The sequence below is a fragment of the Moschus berezovskii genome, unplaced genomic scaffold, assembly GCF_049115385.1.
Source record: "Moschus berezovskii isolate FMDL1 unplaced genomic scaffold, NW_MosBer_1.0 29, whole genome shotgun sequence".
In the NCBI taxonomy this organism is placed as follows: domain Eukaryota; kingdom Metazoa; phylum Chordata; class Mammalia; order Artiodactyla; family Moschidae; genus Moschus; species Moschus berezovskii.
Window position 1 is genome coordinate 900,793 of NW_028290453.1, and position 17,508 is coordinate 918,300.

The 17,508-nt window shown below is 49.4% G+C and overlaps 1 long non-coding RNA gene and 1 pseudogene across 1 annotated transcript; one reads left to right on the forward strand and one right to left on the reverse strand.

Moving 5' to 3' along the window:
* LOC148772975 (frizzled-3-like) overlaps positions 1 to 17,307 on the forward strand; it is a 318,270-nt pseudogene extending 300,963 nt beyond the window's left edge.
* Positions 4,695 to 10,426, reverse strand: LOC129557802 (uncharacterized). The gene is made up of 3 exons (XR_016037039.1): positions 10,330 to 10,426; positions 6,737 to 6,862; positions 4,695 to 4,966 (listed from the first exon to the last, which is right to left on the reverse strand). It is a non-coding gene; the product is annotated as an uncharacterized LOC129557802 (long non-coding RNA).
* Positions 17,308 to 17,508: the final 201 nt, after the last annotated feature.

The window sequence follows — 17,508 nt, forward strand, 5'->3', positions numbered from 1 at the left end:
TAAAAGCATGAAAAGTAAAAGTGATAGTCGTTCAGTCGTGTCTGACTCTGCTATGCCATAGACTATACAGTCCATGGGATTCTCTAGGCCAGAATATTGGAGTGGGTAGCCTTGCCCTTCTCCAGGGCAATCTTCCCAACACAGAGATAGAACCTGCTTGCAACGCAGGCAGATTCTTTACCAGCTGAGCACTAAGGAATCCCAAGAGTACTGGAATGGGTAGCCAGCCGATCCCTTCTCCAGTGGTTCTTCCTGACCAAGGAATCAAACTGGGGTCTCCTGCATTGCAGGTGGATTCTTTACCAGCTGAGCTAACAGGGAAGCTAGTCTACATGGGAAAACAGCGTCTGACAGCAGGAACAGCAGGGACCAAGAAGCTTTGACCAGGATGGCTACCATCTTCCAAAACGAAAAAGCCCTCTGTCCTGTGGTTGATTCATGCTGATGTTTGGCAGAAAGGAACACAATACTGTAAAACAATTATCCTTCAGTTAAAAATAAATTACAAAAAACAAAACCACCTCTCCCTCAACTATGCTGCCCCCTTCCCCTGCAGTCTCAACGGTGCTCAACCCACAACCAAACACCCTGAAGGAGCTGCCCACCCCCCACGCTCTCCTCCTCGCCACAGCCTCGATTCTGCTCCCTCACTCTGTGGAATTGTTCTCTCTGCCACCAGAGTGGAGAGGAGCGGAAAGCAAATGGCTTGCCTGCAGGTGAAGGGGGAGAGCTCGCAGCACTTCCGGTCATGGGTGCTAGATGGTCAGGTTCAGAGAAAGCTGCCAGTGACGTTACCAGGGTATAAACATCACATGGTGAGGCCGGGAGCTGGATCCTCACTGGAGGGAAAAAGAGCTCAAGACCCTCAGTCACTGATCTGTCCATATCGATGGGTGGGGGGCGGGTTGACATGCATGCAGTCACGGGCTGTTATCACTTCCCAGCGGGGAGGGGACTCCTGCCCTGTGTCTGTGCGGCTGACACACTGTGCTCTGATTAAACGTATCCCAGGAGTGGAGAACAGCTGGAGTGGATGTTCAGCCTGCCTCAGCCTGGCTCCTAGGAAAGAGCGATGAGCTTTTTTCTCTTCCCTGGTAGTGGCTGAGGCTGCGAAGAAGCAGGAAATACACATTTGCTCAAGAGCACATTCTCATCCAAACTCACAGTGTAGCGTCAACCTATCATTTCTGATACCGCAGGACAGGCAACAGCCAAGCTGAAAGGTGGTGAAATTGGCCCAGGTCTGAACCTGGGTGTGTGTGGGGTGGAGAGAGAAGATTCTTTATCACGGACATGGATGGGCCCTGGGGCTGTTTTCAGCCTGTGAATGAGGCTGAGGGAAGGGAGAATTATTTCTCCAGGATCCAGGCAAGTACAGCCAGCAGCTCCAAGCAGTCTTTGGGTTGCTGTGTCCACATCTGCTCCCTGGTTAGCTTCTGAAGCTGTCAGAGCACAAGAAATCTGTCTAAAGGAAAGTGGGATGCTGGCGTTCAGACGCTTAAATCAACCACATCTGTAGGAGGGCATAACCCAAGGGCCATGTCTGGGCCCTCAGCTTTGAGAAGAGAGATCATAGTAGTACGTGGATAAGACAAAGCTCGGGATGCTGCAATCCTTTGGAATTATTACTCTGGCTCTTGCCTGGAGAATCCCAGGGACGGGGGAGATTGGTGGGTTTCCGTCTATGGGGTCACACAGAGTCGGACACGACTGAAGTGACTTAGCAGCAGCAGCAGAAGCCCCTAAATAAGCCTCAGATATTTCAACCAATTTATTTTCTCCATTTGTCTACGGATCCATGTATCTATCTCCTGTCTACTGTGATCTCAGCCTGCAAATTAGACTGTTTGCCTGGGGAGGAAGAGGGATAGCTCTCACCCAGTAAGGCCGTTCCAGTACTGATTTGGCATGAATATAAACTAACCCCCACAGTAATCCAGAAAAACCAAGGGGTGCAGGAGAAGGAGTCAGATTTTGGTGGCAGGCAGGCCATGTGTGTGCAACTCCCAGCTCAAATAGTAACTTTAAACCCTCAGCCTCAATTGTCTCATCCAACTTTATGAAGTTGTGGGTGTTGGAGGTTATCACGCAGAGTGAAGGGGCATTTGGCGTACACGTGGCAGCGGTCACTACTCTTGTTAATTTGTGCGTTGTCACTGTTTCTGCAGATTCAGGAATGCACTGTCACTAGGTGGAACGCTAGTCTCGTAAGGGTGGCCATTAGGTATAATCAAGGCAAGGCTGGGTAGGAAGGAGGGGTCCCGCTGCTCTGGAGAGTGGGCAGGAAGCCAGGAGGCAGTGGGCCTGGGACGGGTGGGCACCAGGCCCCAGACCCCAGGGTGGTGAGTAGAGGAAGGCTAATGATGAAGGTTTGAGACTGAAGAGGAGCAGAACTCAGGCCTAAACATTCCTGCCTGGACAAGACAAAGTCCCAGTGGACCAGGACCAAGGAATGTGCTGTTGGGGAGGGGACAGAGGGGAACCCATCTCCCTGGTTCCTCCAGCAGAAGCTGAGTAGATGCTCCCCTTGGGGAAGGTTAAGTAACCTCACCAAAGCCACTCAGACAGTAAGTGATGGCCCCAAGGTTGAAAACTCAATTTGTCTTTCCTACTGTATAGCACAGGGCACTCTGCTCAATGGCATGTAGCAACCTCGGATGGGAAGGGAGTTTGAAATGAACACTAGAGTATGTGTATCTTTTTGAATGATAGTTTTCTCCAGGTATATACCCCAGAGTGGGATTTCTGGATCATACAGTAGTTCTATCATATTTTCAGCTTTTTAAGGAATTTCCATACTGTTCTCCATAGTGGCTGTACCAATCGACAGTCTTACCAATAATGTAGGAGGGTTTCCTTTTCTCTACACCCTCTCCAGCCTCTATTATCTGTGGACTTTTGGATGATGGCCATTCTGACCAGTGATGTGATACCTCGTTGAAGTTCTGTCGTGCATTTCTCTGATAATTAGTGATATTGACCATCATTTCCTGTGCCTACTGGCAATCGGTCTGTCTATTAAGGTCTTCTGCCCATTTCTACTTTTTATTTTTATTTGTTTTGCCATTTGCTAAATCGGGTTTTGGTTGTCTTATTTTTGTAACATAGAGCTACATGAGCTATCTGTATATTTTGGAGATTAATCCCTTGTCAGTTGCTTCCTTTGCAAATATTTTTTCCCTCTCTGTTAGTTTTTTATTTTGTTTATTGTTTCCTTTGGTGTGCAAAAGCTTTTATGTATAATTAAGTCCCATTTGTCTATTTTGGTTTTTTATTTTTGGTACTCAAAGACATGGATCAAAAAGGCTATTTCTGCAATTTATGTCAGAGTGCTTTCTTTTTCTGGCTGTGCCATGCTACTTGTGGGATCCTAGTTCCCTGACCAGGGATCGAACTCAGGCCCACAGCAGTGAAAGTGCTAAGTCTCATTAACCCTTGGACTGCCAGGGAATTCTCTCAAAGTGTGTTCAGCCTAGGTTTTCCTCCAAAAGTTCCCATTGAGGTCTTGGATGAATTTTGAGTATATTTTTGTGTATGGTATCTGAGAATGTTCTAATTTCATTTTTGGTGGTAGCTGTCCAGATTTCCCAGCACCATTTATTGAAGAGGGTTTTCTCCACTGTCTATCCTTGCCTCCTTTGTCATAGGTTAAGCGACCCATAGGTGCATGGAGAGAAGGATCCACTTTATGTTGCTGAGTCCTCCTACCCCAGATCTGATCTTGCCATCGATTCCAGCAGTTTAAGGTTTTTCTCTTTCAAGCACATCCAGTAAGTGTGCAGACAGACGGAGGGGAGGGGGCATACCGCAGCTTCAGGAGAGCGGTTGCCACCAGGAAGGGGAAGAGGTTGGCTGCAGTAGAACAGGGACTGGGCTTCTGTCCAAGATGCTGTAACGATGTCCTTCACACATCTGTGTGTTTATGTAATACATATGAATGCTTCCTATAGAACTATTTTTCTATATCTTTGAAATATTTTATTTTAAACAATACTTAGAAGTTAATCGGTTTTAATAGAAAAGGATTTTATTGCAAATAGAGTGACTTCATATTACAGTAGTTTATTCTGATAAATCAAATGACTGTAATTTCCGTATATCGTGGATATAAAACTATATTTTTTCCTTTTTTTTTAAACATATAATGCACTTTCCAGTGTGACGACATTTCAATGAGGAATAGATTGTATTCACAATGGATACCATCCTCCCTGAGTCCACAGCCCAAAAATACCAGCACTGTTCAGACTCCCTCGTGGTGGAACAGGCCCTGACAAAAAGGCTTCCTTCCTCTATCCCTTATCGCCAGCGGAAAGTCACAGAAAGTGCAACGTTTCTGGAGTGTCTATATCGATCCAGCATCGAGAATGCCAGTGACTGAACACACAGCACTAACATTGCAATGGTAAAAATAGAGAGCCCTGACTTTGCAGATGAATCTCTGTAGCCAAGGTCAGAAGTGCAACATGAAAATTGCTTTATTTTACCATTTACCTTGCTGAGAACCCCACAATCTGTTTTGCTTGTCGGTAGCAAAATCAGGAATATAACTCTGGAAGTTACCCAAGGACCACTGAAAAAACAGTAGTCTTTTCCAACCTGTTTCCCCAGCATCTGGCACACAGACCTTCATTAAACGCTTGTGGAATAAACAGAATCATAATCCTCATCTATCCAGTGGTCTACAGCCAGTGAGCCACAGTAAGTTACAGCGTCACAGTGGTTTACTTGAAAAGATGTTCTTTCAAAACGAACTCGAGGAAGAAAAGCAGTCTACACAGCGAGGGATGCTGTAGCAATCTTGCTGAGTAGTTTGTTGACAGCTCTAACTTTTTCTTCCAAGAATCGGGATTTTTTTGTCAGCATCTCATTGCTTCTCTTCAGTGACTTGAAGTGCTTTTATCAGGTGAGCATTTTCCACACAGGGCTCCTTGAGCAGCAGATCAGATCGTGTGTTCTTTTCAAACTGGAGAGGGGAGAAAGCCACAGTGTACTGCAGCCACGCCACGCCACCAGCTCTCACTTCCTATTCCTCCACATGCGTTCAGACTAGTTTGGGGAACCTTACAAATCAGAGGCATGTTGGATGTAATGACAGGCTTTGTTATCCTGGCACGAGAGAGGAAACTGATGAACTATGTGGTAGAGAAAATTCAAGCCACCTTTGTACACACTGATTTACCATGAAATGCAAACAAGACGACCCAAATCTGGAGGCCTCCAAAAGACAACTTGGAAACTGCCAAGAGTATTCAAAAGGTCTGGCTTCTCTCAGTGTGCTCTGCAGGCCCACCATGTCAGCCAGGACGCACCGAGGCACCTTGGGTGCCACCCACACGACACCGACAGGGGCTTCAGCGATGGGGACACGGGATACACCAGTCAAGATGCAAAGACACAGGGGTCCCGGCTTTGGGCTTTGAAAGTCCGCGCTGAGTTCACTCACTCAAGTAGCTACTGAGCAGCGCTGCGGGCCAAGTGCTGCCCGGCCACGGCCCTGCTCCCACAGGCACGTGTTCTAACGGGAAGAGCCAGCAGAGCACGCAGTGTCCGGTGGCGTGTGAACAGAGAACCCAGGCGGGGGACACACGGCTGAACCTGAGGTGAACAGAGAGACCTGAAAGAAGCATGGGGAACGCGGGGGAGGCTGCTTGGCGCAAACCTCCCAGGCAGAGGCCGGCGCATGCGGGGGTGGCAGGAACAGCCAGGAGGCCCGGGAGGAAGGCAGAGACGCCATGCCGGCTGGGCAAGAGGCCGAGGGGAGGGGACCAGGTCCTGCAGAATCTCCAGGCCACCGGAGAAGCTGCTGTCTACTCTCAGGAAGGCCGGCAGCTCCAACGTATCTCAGGATGATTGCTGTGCGCAGCTGCCAGGACCCAAAAGGCGGGGTGCAGGGCGGGCGATGGGAGCTCTGCTCTGCACCAAGGGCCACGCTGAAGAGTGAGATGGGCCCCTGGGTGCGCGGGCGGCTGGGAGCAGACAGGTCAGAAGGGCGCCCGTCAAGGCAGCAGAGAACTCGCTGGGAGGACCAGGGCTCCGGAAGGCGCTGCCGAGGAGACCGGAGCGGGGGCGGTGGGAGCTGAGGACACAGCCATTTCTCTGGGACCTTCTGGTCTCATGGGGACACAAGCCCAAGTCACAACTGAGAGGAGGGGAGAAGGGCTGGGGGTCAGAGGCAGAGCGCAAGGACCCCCCAGAGAGGGGTGTGGGGGAAAGGCGGCGATTGGGACAGTCCACCCCTACCCGCACCCCCCCACCCCTGCTTCAAGTAGAAGCCTCAAGATTTACTTGGGGTTGAGGTTTGGCCAAGAGTGACTTGGGGGGTAGGGGAGGTCACCAAGAGTTTGACGGCTGGGAAAGAAAGTGAGGACCCGGGGACTGAAAAGGTTGGAGGGCGGCAGTGCCGGCAGGGCAGGGGCTACACAGGTGGGGAGTGGGGGTCTGGAGCGGGCAGCCTGCACAGAGTGACTCGAACTGGGGCCCCGCGGCTCAGGGCGCTGCAGATAAACCACATTCGGTCACTGCAGAAGAGAAGTCATTTCCACAGATGCTCACATTTCACTTCCTGAAGCACCAAGCAGACCTCAGAGGACAGCAAGGCCTCTGTCTCCCGGCTCTGCCCTCTCTCCCTGCCCTCCTCTCCCCTCCTCAGCACTTCCTCAGGACACAGGCTTCTCCTGGGGCCTGTCTCCCTCATCAGCTACCCGGACGCCCACAGGCGGCGTCCCTGACTCACCCGTTCCTTCAGCCCTCCCGCCTGCTCTCAGAGGAGCGCTTCCCTGTTCTTCACACGCGTCTCCACCTCCTCCACCCGCTCTTCTGTTGCTTTCAGCTGTGTTTCATGCGCTTCCTGAACAAGCGACTGTTAGACATCAACACCGGTACATGTTAAAAAGAATCATCTCAGGCTTATTTACTTTTGAACGGAAATCAGCTGAAGTGTACAAAATCTGAGCATCTGGCTAACCTTTCATCCACAGGGAGGGATGGTTAGAAATGTCTCACAAGCCACAAAGCTGCATTTCTCACTGTAGTGTGAGCAGATAAGAGACTCTTTGTCCTAGGATTTTAATCCTAAATTACTCAAAGTGGACTTTCTCCAAACATGCTAGTCTTTCTAGAGGATCTCTGACTGAATTTCCTTTGCCAATAATCTCTCCGAGCTTAAATGTCTCTCCAGCACAACGTGTTTGCGTAATGCTATAAGGCTGTTCTTCGTTAGAATCTGTGCTTTAGAAATGTCAGATTTCTAATCTTTCCAATCTTGCACACATTCCTTCCTTACAAAGGCACCTGGCCCTCTGCCCTTCCTCACCCTCCCACTGACCCATGAACTTTGAGGACCCAAATGTGCTTCCCCAGGCTCGCACTTTAAGGTGCTGACTCACTGATGCCTGAGAGACTGCTCTGAGGTGGGAACCACTGCCTCCAGAGGTTGAAAGAAATGGAAGCACAGAGAGTTAAAACATTCACTCCTGTTAAATCACTGGGCTCAGGTGGTGGAGCCAGGATCCAGTCCCCTGCAGTGCAGGCTCTGAGCCACTGTTCTGCTGCCCTTTTAAGGCAGCAACTCTGTTTCCACATGTGAGCCTGGCACACAGCAGGGCTCCCCAAGCCCGTGCTGTCACTGTGCTGATCTCTTGTGCAACCAGCACCCCACCACCACCCCTTGCTGCTTTTAAACATGCCAAGCACAGCCCACCTCAAGACCTTTGCCCCCGCCTGCATTCCTGAAGAGCTATCCCTGCCCAGGCCTCTCTTGTGGCCCTTCACACGCAGCCCAGAAAACAGGCTGGGGGACTTCAGGGTCGGCCGCTCAATGCCCAACAGCTCCCAGCGGAAGCCGGGTCCCCTGGCTTCCATAAACATCCCACGTGGTGGGAGGGCTGTCGGGCCGTCCTCCCCTTGGCACCAGAGAGCCTACTCGCCCTCCCCGTCACTCCCAGTTGCCGGGGACCCCCAATCCCGGTCCCCACTCACCCGGTCCTCCTCCTACAGCCGCTGTGCCGCCCACTGCTCCCTTTCCAGCAGCTGGTGCAGCTCGGCCACGTGACCTGCAGGCACGAGCTGTGCCACCTCCTCCCACAGCTGCCGCACCCGCTGGGCGTTCTGGGACTGGGCCAGCCGCAGCCTCTGGGTGGCTCCATACAGCTGCTGGGGAAAAGGTACAGTGGTTGTGGGGTGACTGCCCAGAGCTACAGAGTCACCGCCAGACATAGAAAACTGCATCTCTACATGGTAGGCCACCCTACAAGGGAAGGGCCTCTACAGCAAAGCCCACGATCTCTAAAGAGTCCGTTTCTCTGATGTCCATACTCCATTTCCTGGTAGTTCAGACCCTAAAGAATCCGCCTGCAATGCACGAGACACAAGATATGTGGATTTGGTCCCTGAGTTGGGAAGATCCCCCAGAGAAGAGCATGGCAACCCACTCCAGTATTCTTGCCAAAGAGAATCCCACAGATAAAAGAGCTTGACGGGCTAAAGTCCATGGGGTCGCAAAGAATCAGATAGGACTGAGTGACTGACATAAGTCCATTCAGCTGGCACTTCTGCACCCTGAGCGCCTGGAAGGCCTACCTGCAGCCCTCCCTGTGACCTCACGCCGGATCCTGGGAGGGTCAAGTTATTCTGTCCTGTTTACCTCCTGGGGTCTTTGCTGGGTTTAATTCCTGCAATAATGGGACCCACACCAGCTGCGAACGGCAGCCTCCCTCTAAAGGTAGAGCTCACGCTCCTGAGACGGGCTGTGCCCAGGGCCCTGGAGATGGTTGCACAGTGTCTGGCGTCGGTCACCTGCTCCCTGGGCACAGAACCCACGAGATCGCTGGCACCAGACTGTCCAGAGCCTGGCCGCTTTCCCTGAATGGAGCGCCTGGGAGGCCATCTAAACACCGTTTGTTTACACCACGGGCTCCAGCGGCCTCGTCTGGAGCACACAGAACTGCCCTCTGAGACCCTGTGGACGGGAGAGGCGGCGGCTCCACCAGGGCCCCGCTGAGCACAGGCTGGAGAAGAGGGCGCCTGCCACCCAGGGCAGGGGTGAAACCGTGAGCCACAGCCCCACTCCCTCACTGCCCTGTGTCACCGCCTATCTGAGGGGCCACCCCGGGCAGTTTCCCCGGACAGACCCCCAGAGGCTCTCCACACACACAGGTCCAGCAGAGCAGCCGCCATACTCCTGGGATGAAGAGAGGGGAGGAACGTTCTCACACACACTCCACCAGACGCAGCCTCCTCCCCGTGGCTTTAGAGCTTCGGATGATCACTATGCAGTCACTCCAGCCCATGTCTGAGTCCAACACACCTGCCTGGGCTCCTTGCCGCCTCCTGCAGCCAATGCTGTGCTGAGCCCTGAAGCCTGACCACAGGCCTCGCCATCCACTCTCCTCAGCACGGCCCAGGTGAGTGCCCCTGATGCCCTCCTTGTAAAGCAAGGTGTGGGTGGAGGTTGGGCCCGCTCTGGAGAGCCCTGCTCGACCGTCACGTGAGAAGGCAGGACATCCCCAGAAGAAAAGCAGGGCCCCCGCAGCCAGGAAGCCAGGGCCTCCGTGTTCTGGGTGCTGGGGTAGGGCAGTGAGCCCCTCAGACGACGGCCTTACTTCCCTCTGCACACTTTCATCCAAGCGTGTTTCAGGGGGTCCTCATCTAACTCACCAAAGGTGACGCCAGCTGCATCACAGAAGCTGCTCCTGCCCTTGACAGTGGCTGAGTGCTGGGCATCCCCCCACCCCAGCAGGCATGGAAGCCTCCTGCAGCCCAGCCCTTCTGCCCACGGGTGGATCTGTCTTCTTCACCTCAAAGGCTCAAACCAGTCCGGCAATTTCTCAAGTTTGTACTACAAACAGGGAAGGGAGCCCCCAATACACAGAGACACCTTGGAGAAAGTGCCTGCCGACAGTAGCGGGCTGGGCCCACAGGGGTCTGCCAGCCCCTCCTAAGACCCTGGACAGGGAGGAGTCCCACATGCAGACAGACCCTTCTGCAACCCAGGCCATCTGACAAGTCACCTCTCACACCAGGTGTCCACAGCTAAGTCCAGGGGTCAGACCAGGGCCAGGTGGGGAACCTGGTACCAGACTGAGCAGAGACAGGAGGCGTAGAGACCCTCTCTCACAGCCCCTTCCCCCTGCAGACCCTGGCCCTCCAAGCAAACCCCATGTCTGATTCCACCAGGGGGGCCTGAGGCTTTGCAAAAGCTGCTAAAGTTCACACATTTTGCAGGGCTTGCTTGTGAAGCCCCTCGCTTTACCTCCAGGCACGTCAGGGCTGTCCCTGGTCTGTTGTGGGCCAGACTGCCCGCCCCTCCCTGCCCCACCCGCCATTCACCTGCAGCTCCTCCCGGAGCATGGCCTCCTCCAGTCCGTGTGTCAGCAGCTGGACGGTGACCTGATTCTTCTCGCTTTGGGCCTGGTGGGTAGAGGCCTCCTCTCCGAGCTGTAGGACCCTGTGGTGGAGCTGGGACAGTTCACCCCTACACTTCTGACTCCGGAATGAAAAGGGAGAAAGCACAGGTAGATAAGTTATTTTTTTTAAGCCAGCAGACTTCCGGGGGTCCTCAACCAGGGGCGCTCTTCTCCCCAGGGGATGCTTGGCAATCTTTGGAGACCATTCTGGTCATCACAGCTGGGGGTGGGGCTGCTATTAGCAACTAGTGGGTGAGGTGCTTGCTCAGTGTCCCCAGAGTTAGGGGCTCACAGGCCACCGGGTGGAGGATGAACTACAATTCATCCCCCAAGAAACAAACGCTGGGCACCAGGAGTGCTCGCACCCCATCAACATCCCATCATCACTCTGGAGAACTGGCATGATTTTCTTGTTTCTCCCACGGTTATTTCTGACACAAGTGGAAGGAAAAGAAACCACAAAACCCTGGCTACCTCTGAGGCACGTGATTCTCTTCAGAAATCTGATCACTGTCATTAAACACAGCACACTGATGAAATGACCCACTTGCCAGACAGTGGATGCTGGACCCTAGCAGTGCAGCCTGGGATAAACAGCAGCCAGCAGGAGACAAAACAAAGTTCATTGTCTCCAACTGTGTGTCACACACCTTCACACAAACCATGTTTTTCTCCTCTGCTTTTTCCTAGAATTGCTCCGGAGGCTGAGGGTCTGAAGCCCTCTGTGCCTTAGAGCAGTGTTCACGCACAGCTAGGCGGATGCATCACTGTCGCCCCAGGGTGGGTGTTCCCACCTTATCAGCCAGGCTCAGGGAAGCAGGCAGCGGTGGGAAGAGGCAGATGGGAACTGCAGGTCTCTCTAGGGTACAGCAGGTGTCTGAGAAGCCAGAGGCCACCAAAGCACTCCCAGAATGAGTGGGAACTCAGCAAGGACACAAGGTCCGCAGGTGAAAAGCTACTATGCTTCTATGTCCTGACAGTGAACGTGCAGAAACCCACGTGAAAAACAAAACACCATTTCCGCTCTGGCCTGGAAAGAGCTTGGAAGTCGTCACTCCCACCCTCCCAAGAAGAAGAAAGACAAAAAGCTGAGTAACTGAGAGTCAACAGCTCTTCTGAGATCCATCAGAGAACTGAAGTCACAGGGCAAAGCAATGTTATGAAAACCAGAAAGAAAAACAGGTGAAGAGCATCACAGCTCACCAGGAGTCAAAGGCTGGAGGCCTACACAGAGTGGCCGCTGTGGGCAGAACCGGGTCCTCAAAGTTCCCACTGTCTGGAGACAAGGCTTGCAGCAAGTAATTAAGGTTAAATGTGCTCACAAGGTGGGGTCCTCATCCAAGGGGACAGTGACTTTATAAGGAGACACAGTGAGAGGGGGCTTGCCACAAGCCTGGAAGAGCCTCACGGGAACCAAGCCAGCCCCGCCTTGAGAACCTTGGGACAACAAACTCCTGCAGTTTAAGCCGCCTGCTTGTGGCATTCTGTATGGAGCCTGAGCAGACTAGGACTGCGACTGGTTTGAAGTACACAGAGCATTCTGCTCTCTGCTCTCAAGGGAAACCTCCTTCTTTACCAGAATCAGCCAGGGGAAGGGAATAGCCAAGTGGAGCCCCCTCTAGCTGTTCTGACTCAGTGTCACTCACCTACTGGAGTGGCCAAAATAAGAGTGAAAACACCAAGTGTGGACAAGGATGTGGGGCAATTGGACCTAGCATACACTGCTGGTGGGAACATAAACTGTTAGTAGCCGCTCTGGATAACAGCTGGGCAATTTCAGATAAAACTAGACATGCAACTGCTGTACAGACCAATTGCTCTCCTGGGCATTTATCCCGTGACATGAAAACCTACATCCACACAAAGACCTGCCTAGGAATGTTCTTTGCAGCTTCTGTGGCAGCCCCAAACTGGAATCCGCCCAACCATCTTGTAAAAGGTGAACATTCAGACAAGCTGGTTCCAAACTGGGAAAGGAGTACGTCAAGGTTGTATATTGTCACCCTGATTATTTAACTTATATGCAGAGTATATCACACGAAATGCCAGGCTGCATGAAGCACAAGCTGGAATCAAGATTGCCAGGAGAACTACCAATAACCTCAGATATGCAGATGATACCACCCTTACGGCAGAAAGAGAAGAGGGACGAAAGAGCCTCTTGATGAAAGTGAAAGAGGAGAATGACAAAGTTGGCTTAGAGCTCAACATTCAAAAAACTAAGATCATGGCATCTGGTCCCATCACTTCATGGCAAATAGGTGGGGAAACAATGGAAACAGTCACAGACTTTATTTTCTTGGGCTCCAAAATCACTGCAGATGGTGACCGCAGCCATGAAATTAAAAGATGCTTGCTCCTTGGGAGGAAAGTTATGAGCAACCTAGACAGCATGTTACAAAGCTGACAAAGGTCCATCTAGTCAAAGCTATGGTTTTTCCAGTAGTCATGTATGGATGTGAGAGTTGGACCATAAAGAAATTTGAGTGCCAAAGAATTGATGCTTTTGAACTGTGGTGTTGGAGAAGACTCTTGAGAGTCCCTTGGACTGCAAGGAGATCCAACCAGTCCATCCTAAAGGAAACCAGTCCTGAATAGTCATTGGAAGGACTGATGCTGAAGCTGAAGCTCCAGTAATTTGGCCACCTGATGTGAAGGTCTTTTCATTGGAAAAGACCCTGATGCAGGGAAAGATTGAAGGCAGGAGGAGAAGGGGACGACAGAGGATGAGGTGGTTAGATGGCATCACCGATGCTATGCACATGAGTTTCAGCAAGTTCTGAGAGTTGGTGACGGACAGGGAAGCCTGGCGGGCTGTAGTCCATGGGGTCGCAAAGAGTCGGACATGACTGAGAGACTTCACTTTCACTTTTCAGGAATCACTAAAGTAAAAAGAAGAAAAAAATCAACTACTCATAGTTTTATAAACTGGTTTGCTCTCACCAACTTTCCATTACAAACATACAACAGTGAGAGGGACACCACTGCTGAATATGAAGAGTAAATGCTATATGAAACTAAATTCAGAGCAGGGAAACTAATTACAGAAGAGAGCACTTTATCTTGGTTTCCAAATCGAAATCTTCATCATCTGATGTAGGCCATAAATCAACAGCAGGTTTGCTGGAAAACCTTTAGAGCAAAAACATATACAACAAAAATGAATGAGTTCATTTCTTTAAACAAAAAAGCACAAGTGATAACCAACACAATATTGTAAAGTAATTAGCCTCCAATTAAAATAAATAAATTAAAAAACAACAAGAAAAAAACACAAGTCAAAGTTTGGCTATCTGACTATTAAATGAAGTTTCTTGACATAATTAAAACTTGGTCTCTGTTTTAAAAACGCTTTTTCTAAAAAGAAAAAAAAAAGATTTTTTGATGTGGACCACTTTTAAAGTCTTTCTTGAATTTGTTCCAATGTTGATTCTATTTTATGTTTTGGCTCTCGGACCCTGAGGCATGTGGGATCTTAGCTTCCTGAACAGGGAACGAACTCACACTGGCTACACTGGAAGGAGAAGTCTTATTACCCATCTTAACCACTGCAATCCCAGGGACGTCTCTAAAAGGTTTTTAATTTCCTATTTCTGCTTCCATCTCTCCCAACTATTGAAATATCTAGTTCTGAACTGAAAATCGAATTGGTGGATTGACATAACTCTTGTTTGCCCAAACTGGAATAAACCTGATGACTTAAAGCAAAGTGGAAAGATATGCTGTCCCTTCTCCAGTCTCTGTCCCTAGTTCAGAGAAGAAGTAAACGGCATCCGTCAAAAACGGCAGTCTTGGTCCTTCACGGCCCCACCCCTCCCCTTTACTCTGGAACAGTACAGGAGTTCTTGGCAATGTCTGAAACTTAAAATGTACAGCAATCAAAGAATTAATTTATACGTTTAACTTATATGCTACACAGTACTTCTCAGTCTCTGCTGAGGGACATGAGAGTGGACCTGGGAGCCAAGCAGGCCAACGGTCAAATCACAGGTCAACTCATTTTAACAATGGAATCACAGTCAATTCATCAACCTCCAACTGAACCACAGTTGGCTAATTAAGGAACAGAGGTGAGAGGGTAATTGGAGAAGGAAATGGCAACCCACTCTAGTGTTCTTGCCTGGAGAATCCCAGGGACGGCGCAGCCTGGTGGGCTGCCGTCTATGGGGTCGCACAGAGTCGGACACGACTGAAGCGACTTAGCAGCAGCAGCAGCAGCAGTGAGAGGGTAACAGGTAGGAAGGCCAGGGGTCTCCAAACAGAGGAAACAGCCTGCAAGTGTCAGACATCTTTCTCTCTCTTAAGCGGCAGGAGGAAACAAACTAGCGATATATTTTTCTTTTCTGTACAAATTTAAAAGGAGGTTTCTCTTAAAATACTGTGTTGCCATAATGAACCCTGGTTTCACCTGAAGTTAACTATTCCCAAACCTTGAGTTAACCAATGCATTTTTCTTATGGAAATGTTGGTCTTAAGCTATGTCAATGTACTATGCATTTACCCCGGGCTCTGTCTTCAAGTCGATTCTGCCAAATGGCTCAGAACCTACCTGACAATCCAGTATGTTATTCTCAGATATCGTTCCCCTAATCTATGAAAACGAAACAACTATGTGTATGGTAATCTGCCCTTCTCCAAGATTCAAGTTAATCATTTTATGGCCTGGGATGAATCTTCTGGTGTCAAGATTATCCCAAAATGCATCTTATGGGTGAGGGGCCTGGTGCCTTTCTGAGTTTTCAGTCATTCCTTTCTTTCATTAACAGACTGCTAGTGACTATAGAACACCCAGCTGAAGACTAGCAGGGGGGTTCTCTTTCTGCCCCCATCTGATGCCTCTGTCAGAAGCTTTCTCCACTTATCTCCTTTATACTTTAATAAAACTTTATTACACAAAAGCTCTGAGCGATCAAGTCTCATCTCTGGCCCCGGATTGAATTCTTCTCCTCTGGAGGCCAAGAACCCTGTGTCTTTTCTTTCAACGACAAGCTTTCAGTAGGACACAGCTACTTTACAAAGCTGTGAGGTCACAAATGTTAAGCACGGAATGCAGTATCTAACCCAGAGCAGAATGCTCAACAAACATGAGTTTCTCTTCTCCGTGTTCCCTTACTTAAACATACAATTTTAAAACACCCATAAAATCCTACCTGCTTAAAGAGTCTTCTTCAGAACTCTCATCCTCTATTAAAGAAAAAAGTAAGACACATTTTAAATCAACAAAAGAAAAATACAGACTAAAAACCTCAAGACTGATGCTCTTCTTAAAAGTATTCCTTTCGGACCATACCTGGAGATCACACTGGAGGGAATAGTGATTGTACTATACTAGCAGGCCACTAGCGCCTAAGAACCACTCCTCTCCTTTATAGTCATCAAATGCAAAACAAAAAAAGGAGAAAGAACTGCTGTTGACAATGACCATAATCCTAACCAAACTCTAGGAGACTGATAGAAAATGGCATCATACCATTAACAGAATCAGCACTCTAAGCTGACAATAGCACACTGAAACAGCATAGTGTTTCTGTCCCCCATTGCCTGGAGCACTGAACACAGAATGCAAGTGTCTTGCTGGGACATGACACAATGTCTCTGGCTCTTCAGTTCAGGATGAAAACGCCCTATCGCAGGGAAGCTTGGTCTACAGGCACTGAACTTCAGAGCGTGGTGAAACATAGGAAACAAAGTCTTCCTGGCCCTATTTCCAGATGCAAGAAAAGTATGAAAGATGGAGTGAGTCTAGGTTTAGAAAGAATAATCTCTTGAAAGGGAGGTGGAGGAGGGCAAACGGATAAAGGGGAGGTCAACTGGGTGAAAGTGCTAAATGTGGAAATCCAAACCATTAGGTTCCCAATAAGTAAGTGATTCTTGTCTTGTGTTTTTAGGTTCCCAGATTGTGATGAGCCATATCCTCTGCTGGTGGACCTGAATTTAGCTGGCAATCCTACTGAAGGAGCCTCAGGGGCAGATCAGAAGGGACTATGACTTTTGGTGTCCTGAGAGTTGAAAGTTGATCCTGATCTTGGCTTTTCCTTTTTTGCACGTGCGTGACTGTTCACCTCCTTGTCCAAATATGTCCTTTAGGAGAGAAGAGCTTTCATTTGCTCGGGATTGTCATGGGATTGATTTCAATCATCTGCCTCTCTGCCACGTTGTTTACTTTTTTAACTTTTTTGACTGATGTGATAAGATTCCGTTATCCTGAAAAACCCATTATGTTTTATGCCGTCTGCTACATGATGGTGTCATTAATCTTCTTTATTGGGTTTTTGTTTGAGGACCGAGTCGCCTGCAATGCATCCAGCCCTGCACCCCCTCCCTGCACAGTATAAGGCTTCCACAGTGACCCAAGGATCTCATAACAAAGCTTGGATCATGCTTTTTATGATACTCTATCTTTTTATACTACGGTTGGCAGCATTTGGTGGGTGATTCTTACCATCACATGGGTCTTGGCAGCTGTGCCAAAGTGGGGTAGTGAAGCTATTGAGAAGAAAGCCTTGCTGTTTCACGCCAGTGCGTGAGGCATCCCTGTAACGCTGACCACCATCCTTTTAGTGATGAATAACATGGAAGGTGACAGTATCAGTGGCGTGTGTTTTGTTGGCCTCTACGATGTTGATGCCTTGAGGTATTTTGTTCTTGCGCCCCTCTGCTTATATGTGGTAGTTGGGATTTCACTCCTTGTGGTCAGCATTATATCCCAAAACAGAGTGCGAGTTGAGATTCCATTAGAAAAGGAGAACCAGGGTAAACCTGTGTACCACTCTTGGTTGTAATTGGATGCTACGTTTATGAGCAAGCTTACCGTGGCATCTGGGAAACAACGTGGAAACCAGAACGCTGCAGAGAATATCACGTTCCATGTCCATATCTGGTAAGGGAAATCTTGTTCTAAATTTCAGAATGTTTAGCAGTGAAAAGAGCTAATCTTAGCTGTTTGCTTTGTGTTTTTTTTTTTTTTTTAACTTCATGAAAAATTTGAACATTAAAATTTTGAAGTCAAGTGAATGAACAAATGTATTGTAGTAAGAATGTCATACACACGTTTCTGTTAACATTATCCTTTTAAAAGATCACTTTCGTGAGTCCAAGCCAT